The sequence below is a fragment of the Salvelinus fontinalis genome, unplaced genomic scaffold (genome assembly GCF_029448725.1).
Source record: "Salvelinus fontinalis isolate EN_2023a unplaced genomic scaffold, ASM2944872v1 scaffold_0004, whole genome shotgun sequence".
Taxonomy (NCBI): domain Eukaryota; kingdom Metazoa; phylum Chordata; class Actinopteri; order Salmoniformes; family Salmonidae; genus Salvelinus; species Salvelinus fontinalis.
The window spans coordinates 1,090,811-1,106,016 of NW_026600213.1; the positions used below are offsets into that span (position 1 = coordinate 1,090,811).

General features: G+C 42.9%; 1 pseudogene; it reads right to left on the minus strand.

Moving 5' to 3' along the window:
- Positions 1–1,607: 1,607 nt before the first annotated feature.
- Positions 1,608–15,206, minus strand: part of LOC129841952 (adhesion G-protein coupled receptor G7-like) — a 29,299-nt pseudogene continuing 15,700 nt past the window's right edge.

Here is a 15,206-nt window from a genome sequence, read left to right on the forward strand (position 1 = left end):
GTTAGAGAATGGTGCTCATTACTAATGACTGAGAGGGTTAGAGAATGGTGCTCATTACTAATGACTGAGAGGGTTAGAGAATGGTGCTCATTACTAATGACTGAGAGGGTTAGAGAATGGTGCTCATTACCAATGACTGAGAGGCTTAGAGAATGGTGCTCATTACCAATGACTGAGAGGGTTAGAGAATGGTGCTCATTACTAATGACTGAGAGGGTTAGAGAATGGTGCTAATTACTAATGACTGAGAGGGTTAGAGAATGGTGCTCATTACTAATGACTGAGAGGGTTAGAGAATGGTGCTCATTACTAATGACTGAGAGGGTTAGAGAATGGTGCTCATTACTAATGACTGAGAGGGTTAGAGAATGGTGCTCATTACTAATGACTGAGAGGATTAGAGAATGGTGCTCATTACTAATGACTGAGAGGATTAGAGAATGGTGATCATTACTAATGACTGAGAGGGTTAGAGAATGGTGCTCATTACTAATGACTGAGAGGGTTAGAGAATGGTGCTCATTACTAATGACTGAGAGGGTTAGAGAATGGTGCTCATTACTAATGACTGAGAGGGTTAGAGAATGGTGCTCATTACCAATGACTGAGAGGGTTAGAGAATGGTGCTCATTACCAATGACTGAGAGGGTTAGAGAATGGTGCTCATTACTAATGACTGAGAGGGTTAGAGAATGGTGCTAATTACTAATGACTGAGAGGGTTAGAGAATGGTGCTCATTACTAATGACTGAGAGGGTTAGAGAATGGTGCTCATTACTAATGACTGAGAGGGTTAGAGAATGGTGCTCATTACTAATGACTGAGAGGGTTAGAGAATGGTGCTCATTACTAATGACTGAGAGGGTTAGAGAATGGTGCTCATTACTAATGACTGAGAGGGTTAGAGAATGGTGCTAATTACTAATGACTGAGAGGGTTAGAGAATGGTGCTCATTACTAATAAACTGAGAGGATTAGAGAATGGTGCTCATTATTAATGACTGAGAGGGTTAGAGAATGGTGCTCATTACTAATAAACTGAGAGGATTAGAGAATGGTGCTCATTACTAATGACTGAGAGGGTTAGAGAATGGTGCTCATTAACAATGACTGAGAGGGTTAGAGAATGGTGCTCATTACCAATGACTGAGAGGGTTAGAGAATGGTGCTCATTACTAATGACTGAGAGGGTTAGAGAATGGTGCTCATTACCAATGACTGAGAGGGTTAGAGAATGGTGCTCATTACCAATGACTGAGAGGGTTAGAGAATGGTGCTCATTACCAATGACTGAGAGGGTTAGAGAATGGTGCTCATTAACAATGACTGAGAGGGTTAGAGAATGGTGCTCATTACCAATGACTGAGAGGGTTAGAAAATGGTGCTCATTACCAATGACTGAGAGGGTTAGAGAATGGTGCTCATTACTAATGACTGAGAGGGTTAGAGAATGGTGCTCATTACCAATGACTGAGAGGATTAGAGAATGGTGCTCATTACTAATGACTGAGAGGATTAGAGAATGGTGCTCATTACTAATGACTGAGAGGATTAGAGAATGGTGCTCATTACTAATGACTGAGAGGATTAGAGAATGGTGATCATTACTAATGACTGAGAGGGTTAGAGAATGGTGCTCATTACTAATGACTGAGAGGGTTAGAGAATGGTGCTCATTACTAATGACTGAGAGGGTTAGAGAATGGTGCTCATTACTAATGACTGAGAGGGTTAGAGAATGGTGCTCATTACTAATGACTGAGAGGGTTAGAGAATGGTGCTCATTACTAATGACTGAGAGGGTTAGAGAATGGTGCTCATTACTAATGACTGAGAGCGTTAGAGAATGGTGCTCATTACAAAAATTGGCAGCTTGAAGTCAGGGTCCCTTTTGGATGGAGGGCAGCAAGCCAGCAACTGAGAGGTCACATGAATGAGTTAGAGACTGGGACTTTGTGACAGACAAAACAGGATGCCAGTGATTTGAATAACGTGGTATGAAGTTAACATGGTGGGTGGCATAAGTAAACAAGAAACCTTTCAACTTAATGGATCATTCTTTTTGTTTTGTTCAACTTTTTAAATTGCTCGTTGACATCGTTAAAAGCATGCAATACGAACATTGATAGGGAACAACTTTTACAGTATTTCGTTATAACATTTTATACAGCAATTGCCCCACATTGATATTGATAGTACAGTACAATACAGTACAGTTCACCTGAGAGATATCAATCACCTCCAGCTCGTGGCTTCAGCTATTCAGACTGTGCAGTGGTTTACAAACCAGCAAATATGTAGAGAAAATGACTCACAATTCCTCCTGCCTGTAACCCAGTTGATCAGCCACTCTGTAATGAATTCCTAAGGTGAGGGTCACCACCTCTAACCCAGTGGATCAGGCCCTCTGTAATGAATTCCTAAGGTGAGGGTCACGACCTCTAACCCAGTGGATCAGCCCCTCTGTAATGAATTCCTACGGTGAGGGCCACCACCTGTAACCCAGTGGATCAGCCCCTCTGTAATGAATTCCTAAGGTGAGGGTCACCACCTGTAACCCAGTGGATCAGCCCCTCTGTAATGAATTCCTACGGTGAGGGTCACCACCTGTAACCCAGTGGATCAGCCCCTCTGTAATATATTCCTACGGTGAGGGTCACCACCTGTAACCCAGTGGATCAGCCCCTCTGTAATAAATTCCTAAGGTGAGGGTCACCACCTGTAACCCAGTGGATCAGCCCCTCTGTAATATCAATCAATTTTATTTTATATAGCCCTTCGTACATCAGCTAATATCTCGAAGTGCTGTACAGACACCCAGCCTAAAACCCCAAACAGCTAGTAATGCAGGTGTAGAAGCACGGTGGCTAGGAAAAACTCCCTAGAAAGGCCAAAACCTAGGAAGAAACCTAGAGAGGAACCAGGCTATGAGGGGTGGCCAGTCCTCTTCTGGCTGTGCCGGGTGGAGATTATAACAGAACTATGCCAAGATGTTCAAAAATGTTCATAAGTGACAAGCATGGTCAAATAATAATCATGAATAATTTTCAGTTGGCTTTTCATAGCCGATCATCAAGAGTTGAAAAACAACAGGTCTGGGACAGGTGGCGGTTCCATAACCGCAGGCAGAACAGCTGAAACTGGAATAGCAGCAAGGCCAGGCGGACTGGGGACAGCAAGGAGTCACCACGGGCGGCAGTCCCGACGCATGGTCCTAGGGCCCAGGTCCTCCGAGAGAAAGAAAGAGAGAAGGAGAAAATTAGAGAGAGCCAAGATTTTAAAAATTTCCATAAATGACAAGCATGGTCAAATAATAATCAGGAATAAATCTCAGTTGGCTTTTCATAGCCGATCATTAAGAGTTGAAAACAGCAGGTCTGGGACAGGTAGGGGTTCCATAACCGCAGGCAGAACAGTTGAAACTGGAATAGCAGCAAGGCCAGGCGGACTGGGGACAGCAAGGAGTCACCACGGCCGGTAGTCCCGACGTATGGTCCTAGGGCTCAGGTCCTCCGAGAGAAAGAAAGAGAGAAGGAGAAAATTAGAGAGAGCCAAGATTTTCAAAATGTTCATAAATGACAAGCATGGTCAAATAATAATCAGGAATAAATCTCAGTTGGCTTTTCATAGCCGATCATTAAGAGTTGAAAACAGCAGGTCTGGGACAGGTAGGGGTTCCGTAACCGCAGGCAGAACAGTTGAAACTGGAATAGCAGCAAGGCCAGGCGGACTGGGGACAGCAAGGTGTCATCATGCCCGGTAGTCCTGACGTATGGTCCTAGGGCTCAGGTTCTCAGAGAGAAAGAGAGAACGAGAGAATTAGAGAGAGCATACTTAAATTCACACAGGACACTGGATAAGACAGGAGAAGTACTCCAGGTAACCAACTGACCCTAGCCCCCCGACACAAACTACTGCAGCATAAATACTGGAGGCTGAGACAGGAGCGGTCAGGAGACACTGTGGCCCCATCCGAAGAAACCCCCGGACAGGGCCAAATAGGAAGGATATAACCCCACCCACTTTGCCAAAGCACAGCCCCCGCACCACTAGAGGGAAATCCTCAACCACCAACTTACAATCCTGAGACAAGGCCGAGTATAGCCCACAAAGGTCTCCACCACAGCACAAACCAAGGGGGGGCGCCAACCCAGACAGGAAGATCACGTCAGTAACTCAACCCACTCAAGTGACGCACCCCTCCTAGGGACGGCATGAAAGAGCACCAGCAAGCCAGTGACTCAGCCCCTGTAACAGGGTTAGAGGCAGAGAATCCCAGTGGAGAGAGGGGAACCGGCCTGGCAGAGACAGCAAGGGCGGTTCGTTGCTCCAGAGCCTTTCCGTTCACCTTCACACTCCTGGGCCAGACTACACTCAATCATATGACCTACTGAAGAGATAAGTCTTCAGTAAAGACTTAAAGGTTGAGACCGAGTCTGCGTCTCTCACATGGGTAGGCAGACTGTTCCATAAAAATGGAGATCTATAGGAGAAAGCCCTGCCTCCCGCTGTTTGCTTAGAAATTCTAGGGACAATTAGGAGGCCTGCGTCTTGTGACCGTAGCGTACGTATTGGTATGTACGGCAGGACCAACTCGGAAAGATAGGTAGGAGCAAGCCCATGTAACGCTTTATAGGTTAACAGTAAAACCTTGAAATCAGCCCTTGCCTTAACAGGAAGCCAGTGTAGGGAAGCTAGCACTGGAGTAATATGATCAAATTTCTTGGTTCTAGTCAGGATTCTAGCAGCCGTATTTAGCACTAACTGAAGTTTATTTAGTGCTTTATCCGGGTAGCCGGAAAGTAGAGCATTGCAGTAGTCTAACCTAGAAGTAACAAATGCATGGATTAATTTTTCTGCATCTTTTTTGGACAGAACATTTCTGATTTTTGCAATGTTACGTAGATGGAAAAAAGCTGTCCTTGAAACAGTCTTGATATGTTCGTCAAAAGAGAGATCAGGGTCAAGAGTAACGCCGAGGTCCTTCACAGTTTTATTTGAGACGACTTTACAACCATCAAGATGAATTGTCAGATTTAACAGAAGATCTCTTTGTTTCTTGGGACCTAGAACAAGCATCTCTGTTTTGTCCGAGTTTAAAAGTAGAAAGTTTTCAGCCATCCACTTCCTTATGTCTGAAACACAGGCTTCTAGCGAGGGCAATTTTGGGGCTTCACCATGTTTCATTGAAATGTACAGCTGTGTGTCATCCGCATAGCAGTGAAAGTTAACATTATGTTTTCGAATAACATCCCCAAGAGGTAAAATATATAGTGAAAACAATAGTGGTCCTAAAACGGAACCTTGAGGAACACCGAAATGTACAGTTGATTTGTCAGAGGACAGACCATTCACAGAGACAAACTGATATCTTTCCGACAGGTAAGATCTAAACCAGGCCAGAACTTGTCCGTGTAGACCAATTTGGGTTTCCAGTCTCTCCAAAAGAATGTGGTGATCGATGGTGTCAAAGGCAGCACTAAGGTCTAGTAGCACGAGGACAGATGCAGAGCCTCGGTCTGACACCATTAAAAGGTCATTTACCACCTTCACAAGTGCAGTCTCAGTGCTATGATGGGGTCTAAAACCAGACTGAAGCATTTCGTATACATTATTTGTCTTCAGAAAGGCAGTGAGTTGCTGCGCAACAGCTTTTTCTAAAATCTTTGAGAGGAATGGAAGATTCGATATAGGCCGATAGTTTTTTATATTTTCCGGGTCAAGGTTTGGCTTTTTCAAGAGAGGCTTTATCACTGCCACTTTTAGTGAGTTTGGTACACATCCGGTGGATAGAGAGCTGTTTATTATGTTCAACATAGGAGGGCCAAGCACAGGAAGCAGCTCCTTCAGCAGTTTAGTAGGAATAGGATCCAGTATGCAGCTTGAAGGTTTAGAGGCCATGATTATTTTCATCATTGTGTCAAGAGATATAGTACTAAAACACTTAAGTGTCTCTCCCGATCCCAGGCCCTCGCAGAGCTGTGCAGATCCAGGACAGCTAAGCCCTGGAGGAATACGCAGATTCAAAGAGGAGTCCGTAATTTGCTTTCTAATGGTCATGATCTTTTCCTCAAAGAAGTTCATGAATTTATTACTGCTGAAGTGAAAGCCATCCTCTCTTGGGGAATGCTGCTTTTTAGTTAGTTTCGCAACAGTATCAAAAAGAAATTTTGGATTGTTCTTATTTTCCTCGATTAAGTTGGAAAAGTAGGATGATCGAGCAGCAGTGAGGGCTCTTCGGTACTGCACGGTACTGTCTTTCCAAGCTAGTCGGAAGACTTCCAGTTTGGTGTGGCGCCATTTCCGTTCCAATTTCCTGGAAGCTTGCTTCAAAGCTCGGGTATTTTCTGTATACCAGGGAGCTAGTTTCTTATGACAAATGTTTTTCGTTTTTAGGGGTGCAACTGCATCTAGGGTATTGCGCAAGGTTAAATTGAGTTCCTCAGTTAGGTGGTTAACTGATTTTTGTCCTCTGACGTCCTTGGGTAGGCAGAAGGAGTCTGGAAGGGCATCAAGGAATTTTTGTGTTGTCTGAGAATTTATAGCACGACTTTTGATGCTCCTTGGTTGGGGTCTGAGCAGATTATTTGTTGCAATTGCAAACGTAATAAAATGGTGGTCCGATAGTCCAGGATTATGTGGAAAAACATTAAGATCTACAACATTTATTCCATGGGACAAAACTAGGTCCAGAGTATGACTGTGGCAGTGAGTAGGTCCAGAGACATGTTGGACAAAACCCACTGAGTCAATAATGGCTCCGAAAGACTTTTGGAGTGGGTCTGTGGACTTCTCCATGTGAATATTAAAATCACCAAAAATTAGAATATGATCTGCTATGACTACAAGGTCTGATAGGAATTCAGGAAACTCAGAGAGGAACGCTGTATATGGCCCAGGAGGCCTGTAAACAGTAGCTATAAAAAGTGATTGAGTAGGCTGCATAGATTTCATGACTAGAAGCTCAAAAGACGAAAACGCAATTTTTTTTTTTGTAAATTGAAATTTGCTATCGTAAATGTTAGCAACACCTCCGCCTTTGCGGGATGCACGGGGGATATGGTCACTAGTGTAACCAGGAGGTGAGGCCTCATTTAACACAGTAAATTCATCAGGCTTAAGCCATGTTTCAGTCAGGCCAATCACATCAAGATTATGATCAGTGATTAGTTCATTGACTATGACTGCCTTTGAAGTGAGGGATCTAACATTAAGTAACCCTATTTTGAGATGTGAGGTATCACGATCTCTTTCAATAATGGCAGGAATGGAGGAGGTCTTTATCCTAATAAGATTGCTAAGGCGAACACCGCCATGTTTAGTTTTGCCCAACCTAGGTCGAGGCACAGACACAGTCTCAATGGGTATGGCTGAGCTGACTACACTGACTGTGCTATTGGCAGACTCCACTAAGCTGGCAGGTTGGCTAACAGCCTGCTGCCTGGCCTGCACCCTATTTCATTGTGGGGCTAGAGGAGTTAGAGCCCTATCTATGTTGGTAGATAAGATGAGAGCACCCCTCCAGCTAGGATGGAGTCCGTCACTCCTCAGCAGGTCAGGCTTGGTCCTGTTTGTGGGTGAGTCCCAGAAAGAGGGCCAATTATCTACAAATTCTATCTTTTGGGAGGGGCAGAAAACAGTTTTCAACCAGCGATTGAGTGCTGAGACTCTGCTGTAGAGCTCGTCACTCCCCCTAACTGGGAGGGGGCCAGAGACAATTACTCGATGCCGACACATCTTTCTAGCTGATTTACACGCTGAAGCTATGTTGCACTTGGTGACCTCTGACTGTTTCATCCTAACATCGTTGGTGCCGACGTGGATAACAATATCTCTATACTCTCTACACTCGCCAGATTTAGCTTTAGCCAGCACCATCTTTAGATTAGCCTTAACGTCGGTAGCCCTGCCCCCTGGTAAACAGTGTATGATCGCTGGGTGATTCGCTTTAAGTCTAATACTGCGGGTAATGGAGTCGCCAATGACTAGGGTTTTCAATTTGTCAGAGCTAATGGTGGGAGCCTTCGGCGTCTCAGACCCCGTAACGGGAGGAGTAGAGACAAGAGAAGACTCAGACTCCGACTCGCTACATAATGGGGAGAACCGGTTGAAAGTTTCTGTCGGCTGAATGAGCGACACCGGTTGAGCATTCCAACAGCATTTCCCTCCAGAAGCCATGAGAAAGTTGTCCGGCTGCGGGGACTGTGCGGGGGGATTTATACTAACGTTACTATCTGTACTTACTGGTGGCACAGACGCTGTTTCTTCCTTTCCTACACTGAAATTACCCTTGCCTAACGATTGCGTCTGAAGCTGGGCTTGTAGCACAGCTATTCTCGCCGTAAGGCGATCGTTCTCCTGTATATTATGAGTACAGCGACTGCAATTAGAAGACATCATGTTAATGTTACTACTTAGCTTCGGCTGTTGAAGGTGTTGACGAACCATGTCCAGATAAAGCGTCCGGAGTGAAAAAGTTGAATGAGGGAAAAAAGTTGCGATGGAAAAAACTAAAAATATAAACGGTAATTAAAAACAAAACAAAAAAACGTAAAGTTGTCAGCTAGCAAAGTAAAGTTGGCAGCAAAACGCACAGCAACAAAACGCACAGCAACACGTCTGCAGATTCAACCACGTTATTGCTTTCTGTCTCTCGCTTTTTTAATATATTCCTACGGTGAGGGTCACCACCACAACCGCAGGCCGTGCTAAAGGACAGAGAGTGTTGTTGTTATTTCCTGGTAGATTTGCATGCAGCCAGGTACAGAGTATATATTACACATACATCCTCTAAAGACAGAACATCACTATACAAGATGCTGTTAAGTTCTATTTCAGGATTATTATGGCCTGAAAATGTCACCTAGCATTCGTTTTGGTTCAAGGAGCCCAGGGCTAATGGCAGCCAAAGCTTCTGAAACAACTAAATACTGATGTTTCTCCATGCTGTCCTCCTCCATCCGATGGCCACGGTATAGGCAGTGAAGTGTGACGGACTGGTGGCTGTTTCTGACGTGTGGCGTACAGCGTGTTCCAGGTTAACGTCCCCAGCAGGAAGTACTGCAGCAGGACCGCCACTGCAGTACAGGGCCCTCTGTCCCACTCTGTGTGTGTGTCGTACAGCAGGAAGTACTGCAGCAGGACCACCACTGCAGTACAGGGTCCTCTGTCCCGCTCTGTGTGTGTGTCGTACAGCAGGAAGTACTGCAGCAGGACCACCACTGCAGTACAGGCCCCTCTGTCCCACTCTGTGTGTTATGTACAGCAGGAAGTACTGCAGCAGGACCGCCACTGCAGTACAGGGCCCTCTGTCCCACTCTGTGTGTGTGTCGTACAGCAGGAAGTACTGCAGCAGGACCACCACTGCAGTACAGGGCCCTCTGTCCCACTCTGTGTGTGTCAGACAGGGGGAGAACGTTGTCCTCCTGTATTTCAGGTTTCTGTTTATGAGGGTTGTCCACTCCCAACATGAAGAGGAGGGTGAAGACCAGGAGACAGACGCTCAATAAGGGGACCGTTGGGATGGTTTTGGGTGATTTCCTGGGGATGCGTAATAGACAACACTATGTTAGGGAAAGTAGAAGAGGAGCTATGGATGTGTTGGTTCATTAATAGTGGGTTTCATAATGGTTTCACCTGTCAAGTCCTGTTGGATCAGACAAAGGGCCTCTTTACTCTATTGAGCAGCACCCAATATGTTGAATTGGTTCTGGAACCCTGTATGTTCTGACCTGGTCTCCATCTGGAATGTTATTGTATATTATGAATTGGTTCTGGAACCCTGTATGTTCTGACCTGGTCTCCATCTGGAATGTTATTGTATATGTTGAATTGGTTCTGGAACCCTGTATGTTCTGACCTGGTCTCCATCTGGAATGTTATTGTATATTATGAATTGGTTCTGGAACCCTGTATGTTCTGACCTGGTCTCCATCTGGAATGTTATTGTATATTATGAATTGGTTCTGGAACCCTGTATGTTCTGACCTGGTCTCCATCTGGAATGTTATTGTATATTATGAATTGGTTCTGGAACCCTGTATGTTCTGACCTGGTCTCCATCTGGAATGTTATTGTATATTATGAAATGGTTCTGGAACCCTGTATGTTCTGACCTGGTCTCCATCTGGAATGTTATTGTATATTATGAATTGGTTCTGGAACCCTGTATGTTCTGACCTGGTCTCCATCTGGAATGTTATTGTATATGTTGAATTGGTTCTGGAACCCTGTATGTTCTGACCTGGTCTCCATCTGGAATGTTATTGTATATTATGAATTGGTTCTGGAACCCTGTATGTTCTGACCTGGTCTCCATCGGGAATGTTATTGTATATTATGAATTGGTTCTGGAACCCTGTATGTTCTGACCTGGTCTCCATCTGGAATGTTATTGTATATTATGAATTGGTTCTGGAACCCTGTATGTTCTGACCTGGTCTCCATCTGGAATGTTATTGTATATGTTGAATTGGTTCTGGAACCCTGTATGTTCTGACCTGGTCTCCATCTGGAATGTTATTGTATATTATGAATTGGTTCTGGAACCCTGTATGTTCTGACCTGGTCTCCATCTGGAATGTTATTGTATATTATGAATTGGTTCTGGAACCCTGTATGTTCTGACCTGGTCTCCATCTGGAATGTTATTGTATATTATGAACTGGTTCTGGAACCCTGTATGTTCTGACCTGGTCTCCATCTGGAATGTTATTGTATATTATGAAATGGTTCTGGAACCCTGTATGTTCTGACCTGGTCTCCATCTGGAATGTTATTGTATATTATGAATTGGTTCTGGAACCCTGTATTTTCTGACCTGGTCTCCATCTGGAATGTTATTGTATATGTTGAATTGGTTCTGGAACCCTGTATGTTCTGACCTGGTCTCCATCTGGAATGTTATTGTATATTATGAATTGGTTCTGGAACCCTGTATGTTCTGACCTGGTCTCCATCTGGAATGTTATTGTATATTATGAATTGGTTCTGGAACCCTGTATGTTCTGACCTGGTCTCCATCTGGAATGTTATTGTATATTATGAATTGGTTCTGGAACCCTGTATGTTCTGACCTGGTCTCCATCTGGAATGTTATTGTATATTATGAATTGGTTCTGGAACCCTGTATGTTCTGACCTGGTCTCCATCTGGAATGTTATTGTATATTATGAATTGGTTCTGGAACCCTGTATGTTCTGACCTGGTCTCCATCTGGAATGTTATTGTATATTATGAATTGGTTCTGGAACCCTGTATGTTCTGACCTGGTCTTCATCTGGAATGTTATTGTATATTATGAATTGGTTCTGGAACCCTGTATGTTCTGACCTGGTCTCCATCTGGAATGTTATTGTATATTATGAATTGGTTCTGGAACCCTGTATGTTCTGACCTGGTCTCCATCTGGAATGTTATTGTATATTATGAATTGGTTCTGGAACCCTGTATGTTCTGACCTGGTCTTCATCTGGAATGTTATTGTATATTATGAATTGGTTCTGGAACCCTGTATGTTCTGTCCTGGTCTTCATCTGGAATGTTATTGTATATGTTGAATTGGTTCTGGAACCCTGTATGTTCTGACCTGGTCTCCATCTGGAATGTTATTGTATATTATGAATTGGTTCTGGAACCCTGTATGTTCTGACCTGGTCTTCATCTGGAATGTTATTGTATATTATGAATTGGTTCTGGAACCCTGTATGTTCTGACCTGGTCTCCATCTGGAATGTTATTGTATATTATGAATTGGTTCTGGAACCCTGTATGTTCTGACCTGGTCTTCATCTGGAATGTTATTGTATATTATGAATTGGTTCTGGAACCCTGTATGTTCTGACCTGGTCTCCATCTGGAATGTTATTGTATATTATGAATTGGTTCTGGAACCCTGTATGTTCTGACCTGGTCTCCATCTGGAATGTTATTGTATATTATGAATTGGTTCTGGAACCCTGTATGTTCTGACCTGGTCTTCATCTGGAATGTTATTGTATATTATGAATTGGTTCTGGAACCCTGTATGTTCTGACCTGGTCTCCATCTGGAATGTTATTGTATATTATGAATTGGTTCTGGAACCCTGTATGTTCTGACCTGGTCTCCATCTGGAATGTTATTGTATATGTTGAATTGGTTCTGGAACCCTGTATGTTCTGACCTGGTCTCCATCTGGAATGTTATTGTATATTATGAATTGGTTCTGGAACCCTGTATGTTCTGACCTGGTCTCCATCTGGAATGTTATTGTATATTATGAATTGGTTCTGGAACCCTGTATGTTCTGACCTGGTCTTCATCTGGAATGTTATTGTATATTATGAATTGGTTCTGGAACCCTGTATGTTCTGACCTGGTCTCCATCTGGAATGTTATTGTATATTATGAATTGGTTCTGGAACCCTGTATGTTCTGACCTGGTCTCCATCTGGAATGTTATTGTATATTATGAATTGGTTCTGGAACCCTGTATGTTCTGACCTGGTCTTCATCTGGAATGTTATTGTATATTATGAATTGGTTCTGGAACCCTGTATGTTCTGTCCTGGTCTTCATCTGGAATGTTATTGTATATGTTGAATTGGTTCTGGAACCCTGTATGTTCTGACCTGGTCTCCATCTGGAATGTTATTGTATATTATGAATTGGTTCTGGAACCCTGTATGTTCTGACCTGGTCTTCATCTGGAATGTTATTGTATATTATGAATTGGTTCTGGAACCCTGTATGTTCTGACCTGGTCTCCATCTGGAATGTTATTGTATATTATGAATTGGTTCTGGAACCCTGTATGTTCTGACCTGGTCTTCATCTGGAATGTTATTGTATATTATGAATTGGTTCTGGAACCCTGTATGTTCTGACCTGGTCTCCATCTGGAATGTTATTGTATATTATGAATTGGTTCTGGAACCCTGTATGTTCTGACCTGGTCTCCATCTGGAATGTTATTGTATATTATGAATTGGTTCTGGAACCCTGTATGTTCTGACCTGGTCTTCATCTGGAATGTTATTGTATATTATGAATTGGTTCTGGAACCCTGTATGTTCTGACCTGGTCTCCATCTGGAATGTTATTGTATATTATGAATTGGTTCTGGAACCCTGTATGTTCTGACCTGGTCTCCATCTGGAATGTTATTGTATATGTTGAATTGGTTCTGGAACCCTGTATGTTCTGACCTGGTCTCCATCTGGAATGTTATTGTATATTATGAATTGGTTCTGGAACCCTGTATGTTCTGACCTGGTCTCCATCTGGAATGTTATTGTATATTATGAATTGGTTCTGGAACCCTGTATGTTCTGACCTGGTCTCCATCTGGAATGTTATTGTATATTATGAAATGGTTCTGGAACCCTGTATGTTCTGACCTGGTCTCCATCTGGAATGTTATTGTATATTTTGAATTGGTTCTGGAACCCTGTATGTTCTGACCTGGTCTCCATCTGGAATGTTATTGTATATTATGAATTGGTTCTGGAACCCTGTATGTTCTGACCTGGTCTCCATCTGGAATGTTATTGTATATTATGAATTGGTTCTGGAACCCTGTATGTTCTGACCTGGTCTTCATCTGGAATGTTATTGTATATTATGAATTGGTTCTGGAACCCTGTATGTTCTGACCTGGTCTCCATCTGGAATGTTATTGTATGTTATGAATTGGTTCTGGAACCCTGTATGTTCTGACCTGGTCTCCATCTGGAATGTTATTGTATATTATGAATTGGTTCTGGAACCCTGTATGTTCTGACCTGGTCTTCATCTGGAATGTTATTGTATATTATGAATTGGTTCTGGAACCCTGTATGTTCTGACCTGGTCTTCATCTGGAATGTTATTGTATATTATGAATTGGTTCTGGAACCCTGTATGTTCTGACCTGGTCTCCATCTGGAATGTTATTGTATATTATGAATTGGTTCTGGAACCCTGTATGTTCTGACCTGGTCTTCATCTGGAATGTTATTGTATATTATGAATTGGTTCTGGAACCCTGTATGTTCTGACCTGGTCTCCATCTGGAATGTTATTGTATATTATGAATTGGTTCTGGAACCCTGTATGTTCTGACCTGGTCTTCATCTGGAATGTTATTGTATATTATGAATTGGTTCTGGAACCCTGTATGTTCTGACCTGGTCTTCATCTGGAATGTTATTGTATATTATGAATTGGTTCTGGAACCCTGTATGTTCTGACCTGGTCTCCATCTGGAATGTTATTGTATATTATGAATTGGTTCTGGAACCCTGTATGTTCTGACCTGGTCTTCATCTGGAATGTTATTGTATATTATGAATTGGTTCTGGAACCCTGTATGTTCTGACCTGGTCTCCATCTGGAATGTTATTGTATATTATGAATTGGTTCTGGAACCCTGTATGTTCTGACCTGGTCTCCATCTGGAATGTTATTGTATATTATGAATTGGTTCTGGAACCCTGTATGTTCTGACCTGGTCTTCATCTGGAATGTTATTGTATATTATGAATTGGTTCTGGAACCCTGTATGTTCTGACCTGGTCTCCATCTGGAATGTTATTGTATATTATGAATTGGTTCTGGAACCCTGTATGTTCTGACCTGGTCTTCATCTGGAATGTTATTGTATATTATGAATTGGTTCTGGAACCCTGTATGTTCTGACCTGGTCTCCATCTGGAATGTTATTGTATATTATGAATTGGTTCTGGAACCCTGTATGTTCTGACCTGGTCTCCATCTGGAATGTTATTGTATATGTTGAATTGGTTCTGGAACCCTGTATGTTCTGACCTGGTCTCCATCTGGAATGTTATTGTATATTATGAATTGGTTCTGGAACCCTGTATGTTCTGACCTGGTCTCCATCTGGAATGTTATTGTATATTATGAATTGGTTCTGGAACCCTGTATGTTCTGACCTGGTCTCCATCTGGAATGTTATTGTATGTTATGAATTGGTTCTGGAACCCTGTATGTTCTGACCTGGTCTCCATCTGGAATGTTATTGTATATTATGAATTGGTTCTGGAACCCTGTATGTTCTGACCTGGTCTCCATCTGGAATGTTATTGTATATTATGAATTGGTTCTGGAACCCTGTATGTTCTGACCTGGTCTCCATCTGGAATGTTATTGTATATGTTGAATTGGTTCTGGAACCCTGTATGTTCTGACCTGGTCTCCATCTGGAATGTTATTGTATGTTATGA